This window comes from Clarias gariepinus, chromosome 3 (assembly GCF_024256425.1).
Source record: "Clarias gariepinus isolate MV-2021 ecotype Netherlands chromosome 3, CGAR_prim_01v2, whole genome shotgun sequence".
In the NCBI taxonomy this organism is placed as follows: Eukaryota; Metazoa; Chordata; class Actinopteri; order Siluriformes; family Clariidae; genus Clarias; species Clarias gariepinus.
This window is the reverse complement of record NC_071102.1, coordinates 2,186,879-2,199,603: the sequence shown is the minus strand read 5'-3', so window position 1 is coordinate 2,199,603 and position 12,725 is coordinate 2,186,879.

Below are 12,725 nucleotides of genomic sequence, written 5' to 3'. Positions count from 1 at the left end.
TAACATCCTTGTTGCAGCTGCTTGACCTTGTAGGTCCAAGTTTTGGTGGTAGCCTAAGTTCTCCTCTGCCTCCTTTGCAACATTTCTTCAGACAAGGAACAAGTGCTCAGTGGTCCTCAATGCTTGTAGGTTCAAGTCAATTACATGGTTCAGAACTAAGGCAATATTTATTAAGACAAAAGTCCAATGACCAAGAGTCCTTCTCATCCTGGGGTGGCACAGTGGGTAGAGACGTGGTCTTTGGTGCATGAACATGTGGGTTCAAATCCTGTCTTTTATCTTTGGTCTCAGCTCAAGGTTAAGTGGAAAAAAGTGAAATGTCCTATAAGCCCAAGCTCTAGCATGAGATCCTGTGGCTCAATTGGAAGAGTCTGACCTCAGTGTGGAGAGGTTCCCTGGTTCAAATCCCAGCCAGGTCTCAAGGATATGAACGGAGTCAGTTCAGGAGTTGGTGGAAGGCCAGAGGGCGTAACCCGAAGGGGGGAAAATCCGGGCATCTGCCCCCCCGGGAGTCCAAGTAGAAAAAGTAAGGGGTTATGCAGCTTGGAGAGAGAGGTTCGACTTAGTTTTTGCATATAAAGAGAACGCTGGGCGAAAGAAAACACCTATCACCCACACTTTTTGACCCGTTGAAGGATCCACCTCTGCAACCTCACTTTCTTGCTCGTCCTACATAACCACACACCAGGGACACATGAGACTTGAACCAGGAACCTCAGACTTGAGGAGCGATTCTCTTACCACTAAGCCATGGAGCCTTACATGAAGCTCTTATTGTTGTAGGACCTTTGTCTTCTAAAATGAACACCATTAAAAAAAAAGTATAATAAAAAAGTAGCCACAAGGGGCACTCTGTAAGTGCCAGGCACCCTACAAAAACAGCACCTCTAGTGGCCAGTCTCATTAAGGAGACCATAGATGACGGATCTTTAAGCTTATTCACCAAAAGCACCAAGGTCTAAGCAGGCAGGAGTCACACCAGATTCCACTTTGTCTCCAAAACAACTATCAAGGATGACCTTCAGCCACACTGACTCTTTATGGATAAGAATCTGATTTCTGCTGATGGCTCCTCAGAAGTAACACAGTCAGAAATCCACAAACAGAAGATCAGACCTCGGCTGGATGAACTCACCCCGATCAGCATGTGGCGACCGTACTGTTTACAAACCTCGGTGTCATGGGTCATTATGGATGATCGGACGGAAGGCAGAAACAGATCGTTATAAGATCCTACACAGAACCTTCTAAAGATTTTACATACACAGCTTTTATTTAATGTTAAAAGAAGAAGATCACATTCATTTCATAATTTTTGTTTAGAAAATGAAGTCAGTGGAGAAAACGCCAGTCAGGTTCCCGTTCCTGCACGATCAAGTTGTCATCTTTCTTTCGTACCATCACGAGACGCATCATTAAACCAGACAGAACACTTTTTCCAAATTGAACTCCAGACGCCAAATCGTCTCCGCGTTCGAGAGACAGAGAGAGAGACAGAGACAGAGACTGAGGGAGAGAGACGCTATAAAAGAGAGTAATCTTTTTCCTCGTAAAAGTTAACAGGGCTTTAAAGTCAAAGCATCTCGTAATGTCCACCGTGTCTGAACGAGACGAAGACCTTCAGTCATCGTCTTCATCATGCGAGACGAGGCGATAATAAATACATGGCATGATATGATAAGCACAATAACTTTTTATTCATAAAGAAGACGAGATGGACAGGGTGATATAATATTGGGATGAATTAAAACCACAGTCCAGCTTTCTGAGACACTGTGGAAACTCTTATATCATTTTATTGCTTTTTGTTAACTGGTTGAAAGTAGATGATTGAATGTGAAAAATGTTTACTTAACCTTTAAAAGTTGAAAATGTAAAATATTTGATTAAATGATTATTTTAATTTTACTTTGTCATAATAAGAAAATCTATTTTTAAAGACTTTCATAGACATCTGGATGACGACTCCGTCTCCGGGCTCACGACGTGTCAAAGAGTTTTACTGAAAATAATGTTTTTTGCTTTTTTTCTTAGAAAATCAGCTCGATGTTAAACAAAAAAAAAAAAGAAGAAAAAGAAATTGCTGAGCCGTGCCCGTCTGTCCTACTTCTCCACGTCCTGATTAAATCCCGAGTGATGGAGAGCAGCGTTCATTCCCGGCGGCTGATGATGAAACCGTGGCTGATATTTTTACATCCTCAGTGTGTGGATTCGATTTCGAGAAGTTATGAAGAGCTCGTCACGCTCTACTGGACAGGTTTATTTTTAGAAACGTGAGATGAACAGAGAAGACTCTTCTACACATTGGTATTTAGTTTGAGCTGATTCTTTCTCCAGGTGAGAGTTCATGAAATGGTCAGCTGTTCTGAAAGCAAGGTTTTGATGATGGACTTTGATCTGCTCCATCCTGGGAAGAATTCTTCTACCTCGGGTGGTTAAGTGTTTGAACTGGGTGTGAGATGATCTCCAGATCCAACATGAAGTGTTGAACCAAGACCATGAAGATAGGAAGGACGTCAGGCTTCAGAACCACAGATTCTTCTCTCTGATGTGGTCGAGGAAGAGCTTCCACTTTCTGAAGGCCAAAAAACAAACCAGGCTTCTTTAGAGACACACCACCAAGACATTTCTGCTAATATAACCGCATTATCCTGTGTTTATAAATATTTCTTATATATGAGGGGTGTTCAAGTCAATCTGGGACTGGTGATGTAAATTCCTGGTGCAGGAAGATACAGTAGGAAACAGGCGAGGAAACAAGACTTCAAAGCAGTAAAGTCGCATTTAAACATGTTACAGTAGAAACGTTTTAAAGAAGGATAAACGTCTGAATACGTCCTGGAACGCCTGATCCTTGGCTCCGGTGGACTGAGAAAACCTGATGGTGTCCAAGCTCTAGTGAGACACTGGGATAAGTGCGTTTGTGTATCAGGGGATTATAGAGAGAAATAAAGGAGACTTAAACGCTTTTTGTTAAGTCATTTCAAGGCAGGTACCTAAACATATTATTATTATTATTATTATTATTATTATATATACTTATATATTATTATATACTTTTATATTATATATACTTGTGAATCCTCTATCCGGTGCCACATCAGGACTGTCGTGTCCCTGCACGTGGACGCGTGTCGTCCTGTTTTTGACAGAATTCCTCTTCCTTCAGACAGGACGTCGCTCCGCTCACTGATCGTACGCGTTCCTGGAAATGCACCAGAATCAAAGCACAATCTTCAAATTGATCAGATTTTTTATTTAACCGTGTAAAACCTTTAGACAAAGTGTGTTTGTCTTACACTAAGTCTCACGTCATGTAGTGATCTGACTTTTAAAATGAAATATTCCAAAAAAAATAACTATGTGGTGATTTTATTGTCTTTAATTTAAATATTTTTAACAAAAATAATTCAGAGCAAACCTGCACACACACACACACACACTGATATGATTTCTGTCTAAGACTGTACATCCAGCAGGTGGCGTGTTCCCTGAGGTTACTGAGAGGAGTGTGTACAGAAAGCACAGAGTCACTTCTAATAACTGAGGATTATAATCACTTAGGGCAGAGTGGACATCAACTACTGAAGATCCTCCTCACAAAGAGAAAAAACATCAAAAGAGAAAAGAAGTGAGAGGAAGAGGAGTTGAGGAAGAGGAGGAGGAGGAGGAGGAGGGGAAGAGGGTTGGTGGCTTTTTGTCTCCATCAAGTGGAAATAAAACAGGTTGGTGGAGGACTAAAAGAAAAAAAGAAAAAAGGTAAGTAAGGAAATAAGGGGAAAATAAAAAGCAAAAGATATACATTATAATAACGTTTACCAAGGAAACACACCGGTGAAACAAAATTAAAAAATTAATTAAGAAATTAAAGTCTTTAAAGGAAAACAGTTAAAAAAAAAAAAAAATAAAATAAAAAAAATCATGGAATAATTAGGAACTAATAAGGAAATTTATAAGAAAAATTAAACAAAGAAGAAAAAGGTAAGATTAATACTGTTTAAATGAATCTTTTCCCATGAATCTACCTAATTAATGTTACTATGAAGTGCGCACTACACTGATACATTAGTTACCTGGGATCAAGTACAAATAAATTATGAAAATAAACGCTGGACCATATTTGGATCAAAGCTGTACATGATTTCCTTTGTGCTTTTCCTCCCTCGTGCTTCCAGTTGACTGAGTAACTGAGTAACGTCCTCATGCTGTTGAGGTTAACGTCACCGTCTCTGGTGTTTGAACTTGTGGGTTTGAATCCGAGTGTTTGCTTTGGCTTTTCTTCAGGGTTTTTCTCCTCTTCTGTGTTATCGTGTCTTCGTTTGCCACATTTAAGACAAAAGTCCCAAATCTGCAGAGACAGTTGAACACAGTGTGACTATGAGAGAGGATCAAACCCTAAAGCTCTGATTTACAGCTCATCCATTTACTACAGGCAGGTTTCAGTTCACGGCGCTCACCAGTGAGTCTGGACTGCCCATGACCCCGTCACCTGCTCACCTTGCTTGGATCACTTCTGGTACGTCCTGACCCCTACAGCCTGTCGGGATGTTCCCGGCCTGCACGTGGAGGTGAGAGCTGGACCGTCTAATCTGATCCAGTAGACGAGTAACTGTAGCTCAAACTGCCGGAAAGGTTAATTCGGGTGTTCAGAGAAAGGAGTCTGAACACACAGTGTATTAGTGTTTTGGTGGCAAAAGGGGAAACATGATGGTCATAATGTTATGGCTGAGCGGTTTAAATTATACTCACTGATATTATCTAAGACTGTAAATCCAGCAGGTGATGTGTTACTGAGAGGCGTGTGTACAGAAAGCACAGAGTCACGTATAATAACTGAGGATCATAATTACTTACAGCACAGTGGAAAACATCACTGACGTGACCGATTCCACGTCCACCGACTCCTTCAAAGAGAAAAAACATCAAGAAGGGAAGGAGAGAGCAGTAGAGGAGAAGAAGAAGAAGTTGCATTAGTGGTTCTTTGTCTCCATCAAGTGGAAATAAAGTGCAAAGTACACTCTAAATAAATAAATAATTAAATAAATAAACAATTATTTAAAAAACCTGAAAGAAACACTGAGGATGGCAGAGGACTGGGAAAAAAAAAATAAATAAATAGAAAACAGACAAAATTAAATGAAAAAAAATTACAGTTTGCAAAATGGTGAAGAATGAAATAAAGCAGAAAGGAAATGAAAAGAATGACAAAGTAAATGTAATTAAGAGGATTAAATAAAGCAAAACATATAGACAAAGTTAGTCCCCGACTTACAAACATTCGAGTTATGAATTTACGCAGATACAAACGGAACACAGTTCTATTTCCGGGTTAATTGCAGAAATAGATCACGAGTGTTATACAAAAAAATAATAAAAATAGACACTGTACTGAGCCAGATATAGAAATTACTCTCCTCACCAGTTTCAATGAATCAGTCCGGGAGCACATGACAGAACATGTCTGTCCTGTAAAGCTGTCCAGATGATGAATAATCCTAATTTCGAAAAATCCTCAACCAAACAGAGTTCACAATCCAATACAGTGGAAAACAACTCTGAGACAAAATGGCGTCCGGGGTTCACCCTTGTGAGATTCATTTCCTTAGGTGCAATTACATTTTTTGACCACATGATAGCAGTGTGGGGAAAGGGGACAGATTTAGTTGAGTGGATTGGTATGCTTTACATTTTATATTTGTGTCAAAGGCGTATAAGACTCACTCTGTCGGACTTAAGAACAAATCTGACTTACGAATGTGCTCCCAGAACAGAACTCGTTCATAAGTCGGGGACAACCTGTATAATGAGAGCAAAAGTGATCAGAAAATAATAATAAGAAAATAAACTAATGTTTTATGGATGGACCAGAACATTAACTATAAACAAATCAACAGTAGACTAAAAACTCCAACTAGATAAATGTTGAATAAATTAATATTGTATTGTTGGGACGAGTAACATTGTGTTCTTGAAAACTTTGGAGACACAGACTGAATAATCAAAATTAATAGAAATTTACTTTCCCTGAGATGCAATCACTTTATTTTTTTAGGATATTTTCTTTTGCTAAAATATAATTTTTACAGTCTGATTCAAAATGTAGCCCATAGCTGGAGCATATTGCAGGGGACTCGAGCACAAAGTGGGTTTCATTCCCTTACAGGGTGCGCGCACATAAACACACACACACGCACACACACACACACACACTGACCGTGGTGGGACTCAAGGCTGTTACACCACTTTGCCACTGTTATGATTAATTATTAACAATGAATCGATCACCGGGTGGGAAGATGTCCAACTCTGAGTTATGGGAAATCATTAAATGCTTTCTGGACATTCTCGGTTTTCTGTAGAGGAAAGTGTTTAAGTGCAGTTTTCCCAAGAATAGACTTCACACACACACACACACACACACTGAGACACAGAGGGAATTGTGGGTAATAGATGATTCTGAAGACAGATGAGCTGTGAATGTGCGGCTAGACGTCTGTCTCGCTGAATGGACAACATGTGATACGTGAGCGTGCAGGACTCGGACCCGGGATTACTGGAGCAGGAGTCACATGATGTGTTTTCTTTTTGCTGCTTAACTGATGTTTGCTGTCACTTGAAAAAATAAAGTAAACCATGAGAATTTCCCGTCTCTCTCTCTCTCGTTTTTCTCACTTCTGTATCAATTTCAGTGTAATTAAGTGTAATACTGACCTTTATTTTACTCCTATATAACCTTTATACTGTACACTGAACTGACTTATTATTGTTCTTCTTCTTATTATTATGTTAAACTTTCTCTTTCTCCGCCTCCTTCTATTTTTTTTTCTCTTCTATTCAACTTAATGTTCATGCATCTCAGAGAACACTCAGGTGTGTGTGTGTGTGTGTGTGTGTCAGCAGGTTATCAGATCTATTCACAGAGGGTTTTTTTCTTCACCGATGGTACGAGGTTTATTCCAGGAGTGTGAAAGAGCGGCTCTGGGAGCACGAGGAGTCATGAAGTGGACAATCATAATTAAATTATTAGTGTGTGAAAGTTTTTTTCTTGCCCATACAGTGTATAAACATGGAGTTAATACAGATTTAAATAAAAGTGATGGCTGATTCTACGCCCAATACAATTTGAATTCTGATGGACATCCAGCAGCCCCTGCTTTACTCGCTCCGTCTCTGTTATCCCAGGTTTAATTATTGTTATTATTATTATTAGCCATGACGTGGTGACTGCAGTCACTCTTCTGTCCCAGCACATGGGTTTGTTCCCACGTGTTCAGTGGAAAACATTGACCGGCGGCCTGTGTGTCCGCCGTTATCTCGCCGCTCGCTGCATCATCCAGCAGAACAAACAGCGCGCCGTTTTCAAAGGCGGTGGCTCCGATCCGAGCGGCCGAGCCCACGTCAGGCCAAGATTTGCTGTCTCGAAACACAGGAGATAAGAACTTGATGACCCTGCGTGAGCATTCCGTGATTTACACGCCGACAGATCCTCCCATAATCCCCTGTGACCATGATGTCATCGGCGTCCAGATCAACCCCAGAGATAACGCTGTGAATGTGGCTCTTTTGTAAAAACGGATTAAGACCTCATTAGTTACAAATAACTGTTGTATATGAGGATATCTGCAGCGCTCGGGACACGAGTCCTACTGAGAAAGGACGTAATCGTAATCCTCCATGAGCATGATGTCATCTGCGTACATGGATTTGGAGATGGATGCAGCTCTTCTGTAGGACACTCTTCATCCATGTTAGGTGCATCATACACACTTCAGCACATCACAGACGCTTTAGTTACATATAAACATGAACAAAGAAGCATTCGATGGCTGTGAGGTAAACACGCGAGCCTTTAATCCTCTGGAAGCTCAAGATCATTAGTTTGTAGATGAAACCGGAGCTAAAGCTCATGATTAGAGAGTTAAAAACGTGAATCCGTCATTAAATGTGACTCATCAGGCACAGTGGTGTTAAAATCTCTCAATTCAGGTTTTATTAGTAATTTAATTCATATTCTAATTTAATTTCGAAAACATTAATGCCTTCTATACAAAACATTTCAAATTCTAAACAATAATTCTTCATGAACTGCTCTTTCGTAGGAAGTGTGTGTGTGTGTGTGTGTGTACACACACTGAGAGTTTGTTTAAGTCGCTGTGATTTCCTCTCCCGCGTTTCACAATCGCTCATCCGGAGTTTGTGTTTCCTCATGACAACAGAAAAAAAAACATTTAAAGCGTCCTCAGTGAAAGTGAAATGTCATGTAAATCAAGCGCACATACACTTAAGGCGAAATTTCTGAAACGCACTGTCCCCTCCCATAGGACATACTGTACTGGAAACGCAGATAATATGACCAATCTTCCCAATTTTCAACTCCATAATCATATTGTTGCACATAAAAACAACATTCAGAAAAGAAAATGAGTAAAACATGATATAAATAGACATTAAAACCTCACTTAATCTTAATTTATGATTCCCACGAAGACCAAACTGAAAGCGTCTCCCTTGTCTTCTTGCTTCCGTCCTTGTTAACATTCTCGGGACCCGTGATGCTGCGTCTTCACTAAATCTTGCTTTGCTTGTCTTTCCATTGATGCCAACAGAACTGTTATTCTGCAGCTAAATGCAGGAAGTTTTCTAGATTTTTTTTTCCGGTGAAAAGAGAGAAACGCAGAAATAACCAGATACGAGAAGATTTTTAATATTTGACAGACCAGACGAGAGACAGTCCTGTTTGCAACAACAAGTTGCAGCTCGTCCAGTGCAGGACAGAGAAGATTTGTTTAGTTATTTACACACACACACACACACACACACACACACACACACACACACCACTCAGCTGAAAAATCCAACACTAGTGCCAAAATAAAACATCTCCTGCAGAAAAAGTTGAGTTACACTTCTACTGCAGTCGTATTTCTGTTTAATGAATAAAATCTGTTCTTAATAAAATACTACGTTCCACTCGCTCATTTCAGTCATTTACCATCGCTGTGTTTAACATTGAATTGCACACTAACCTGGACCTCATGACCCTCCAATAACCAACTGGTTTGCGACACTGAAAATAGTTTAAAATGCTCTAGAAATAAAATTTAATTTAATTTAATAAGGTCAAATTTAAATTTTATTTGTCACATACACAGTCATACACAGTACGGTATGTAGTGAAATGCTTATACGACCGCCAGTGACCTTAAAAAAAAGAATTAAAGCTTATAATAAGAAATAAATATGAATAAAAGAAATACGATAGAAAAATTTAATTGAACTAGGATAAAAATAGAACTAAAAATAGAAATATGCTGTACATAAAAATAGAAATAAAAATAGAAATATACTGTACAAGAACATTTAAGAAATTGAGATTTTTTTGAAAGAAAGATGGTGTGCAAATATGCATAGAAAAAACGTGACTTATTAAGGTGCCATTATTAAAGTGTCTTTGTGCAACGGTCCAGAATGTAAATGTAAACATGTAGTGTAGATGTGAAGGTAGATGTGCGTGAACTTGTCCATAGTGTCCATGGATGTAAAAAGATTGATTGATTGATTGATTGTATAAAGATTGTGTTAGTTCTGCATAACCCTAACCCTAATCCTAACCCTAATCCTAACCCATAGGTCACTTTATACCTTTATATTAACTGTTTGATATGTAATAATCTGTAAATGTTTATGTATACAGTTACACTATAAGTAACTAATATAAATAAAAGAAAAATAAATATCTAGTGGCTATGAGTGTCAGAGCTCATAAGCTTCCTTGCCTGCTTCTAGTCTGAACCCATCTGTTGAATTGTTGCAGAGTTCAGCACCGATTCTGTACCAGTTCCCCTCGAAAACTCTTAGGGTTCTAATTATTATTAGTGTTTTTTCAGACCAGGTCTCGTTCCAGTGGTTCCTGCTCTCTGTTGTCTTTAATGTGTTTCAGTGCGAGCTCTCCCGTTTTCAACACCAGCCTTAAACCTCCTTTATTCTTGCACACGTCTGTTTAAACTGACACTCGTGTAAGCTAGACTGCGGTAACACATCTCTCTTTCTCTCTCTCTCTCTCTCTCTTAGCATTTTTCTTCGCAGCCATTTGTCATGCTTTTCAGGTACTGACACGTTCAAAACTGTAACTCAACTCTTTGTACCTTCGGGGGCAGAAAAGCTGCTTTTAACACCTCTGTCTGATACGGACAACAACGCCGAAGTGCGCATGATAGAGAGGGAAGACTTCCAGGATCACTTCACTTAGAGGAAACGAGGGAGAGAAAATTGTTTTTGCGTTTATTCTACAGAATTGCTGAATGATGATTTTTTTAAAAAAGAAAATATGTTATGGTTTCTATAGTAACAGCTCATACACAGGGACCTGCACGGCCGACACGCTGCAGGCAGATTAATAACCTGTTGATTAGGAAGGAGTCTCCAGTGTCAGCACTTTGTAAAGCTGAAACATGATGTGTTCCACCATCTTCAGGAGAGAGGGGTGTGTTATTAACCTCAAGAGAGAAAGTGAGAATTCAGAACTCGATTCACAAAAACAAACCACAAGGAGAATAAAAAACTTTAAAGAATCGAAAAGCATCACGTTTGCATCACTGACAACCTGCTGGAGTACATGAGGGCTGAGAGAGGAAATTAAACAATCTGTAATCGTCTCACACATATTTTTTTTGTCTATAAAAAAACAAAACGCAAGTGCCAGTTGATAAGATTATTAATAGACTATAAACACTAAAATAAATTAAAGCTGATTTTTAAAAAAAGTATGTATTGGTGAACTTCTAGTTTGGTCTAAGTCAGTTTGTTTGTTTGTTTGTTTGTTTGTTTGTTTGTTTGTTTGTTTTAAGAGGCTGTAAACCTGCCGTCACTCTTCCACTGTCCTTCAACCTCAACTTTTTTTTTTACATTTGAGATAATGCATACTTCTCTGGTTTGATCACGGGTCAGATGAGCACTTGACCTTCATACACTGCAGATGTGGTGCTCTTTGAAGCACATTCCTCTCATTCTGAAGTGCTCGAAGGAGGTGTGTGTGTGTGTGTGTGTGTGTGTGTGTGTGTGTGTGTGCGGGGCTAAAAATAGGGGTATTCTCTGTCTACACCAGCTACTTGCCCCCGGCTACAACCCCCACCTAAAGCACCAGTTTAATCCTGGCCAATGGGATCAATGTTGAAGGATTACATCACTTTCATCGAAAAGCCAATTCCACTCACTCATCATGTAGACGTCTCACCAGCTTCCAAAACAACTCAATCCATGCTCACCAATCATGTTTTCTCATGGAGAATCTTATAACCAATCCCGCTCATTGTTCCAGAAACTAATCCCACTGACCGCTCCAGAATCCCAATTACTGTCCATAATCTCTACCCAATCCAACCTTCTGAACTGCTCCGCGTTCACTTCCCTCAACAAAACTCCACCATCCGGAACACCCCACGAAGTCACCAGAGCTGACGTCACTTCCTCTGTGCGTTACCATGGTAACATAAGCACCTCGGATACCCGTCACTGCTGCCGTGGAAATATTGAATGTTTATTGAAACAAAAACTGAACCTGTTATAAAACATATACAATATACCTTTAAACTGAACGTTTTCACTCCCTGCGGTTTGGAATCACGCTTAACATGGCTGAACACCCTCTGTAGTGCACTTCGCAGGGTACTTCAGGCCGATCAGAATGCACCCTTAGACGCAGTCTGTCCCACTGGTCCAAATTCTTAGAACCAAAACCGCTCACTGTTCCAGAAATGAAGATCAATCCCAATTTCTACAAAAATCTCTGACCAGTCCAGCCTCACTAACTACTCCAGACGTGAAGTCCAATCCCAGTCTGTGCTCCAGAAACCCGACAGAAACTGTCTGTCCCACTATTCACTACACCAGCCTCACTTGCTCTAAACTGAAAGAAATTCATAGAAAAAGACAATATAATGTTTAAATATCATAACGTTAAGAGAGTAAGGCTTTGTGCTCAGATTACATAACCTTCTCCTTGACCTACAGCAGAACCCTGTGAAGATAAACCACCAGACGAGAAGCTTTGTCATAAACGTTCTTAATTCTCCCATGAGGAAGCCGTGGTATTAGCGCTGACACACACACACACACACACACACACACACACACACCATAAGTTTTAAGCCAGTCTAAATTACACTGTCACTGAGAAAATCCCCTTAAAGACCCGCTTTTAATTTTCACCCTGGGGATATTTGATTGTAGGTAAACGACTGACACAGAAGACGTTCTGAGTGAAGGGACTACCCTCATACCCGCAGTTATGTGTCCTACTGTGGCTTAAAAAAACGATCCTGATCTCGATTTTGGGAAATTTGGGATAAAACGATAACCAGGTGATTTTCTTTCAAAATAAATTTTGTTTAAGTGAACATGGTGGAATAATCCTTACAATCACAAGACACTGACTGGATAGTGTTTACACAACACACTGGAGACACAGAGAGACACAGAGAGAGAGACAGAGTCAGAGAGAGACAGAGTCAGAGAGAGACAGAGAGAGAGACAGAGCGAGAGAGAGACAGAGAGAGAGACAGAGCGAGAGAGAGACAGAGAGAAAAAGAGACAGAGAGAGAGAGATAGTGAGAGAGAGAGAGAGAGAGAGAGACAGACAGGGAGACAGAGCTAGAGAGAGAGAGACAGAGAGAAACAGAGGGAGAGACACACAGAGAGACAAAAAGAGAGACACAGAGAGAGACGGA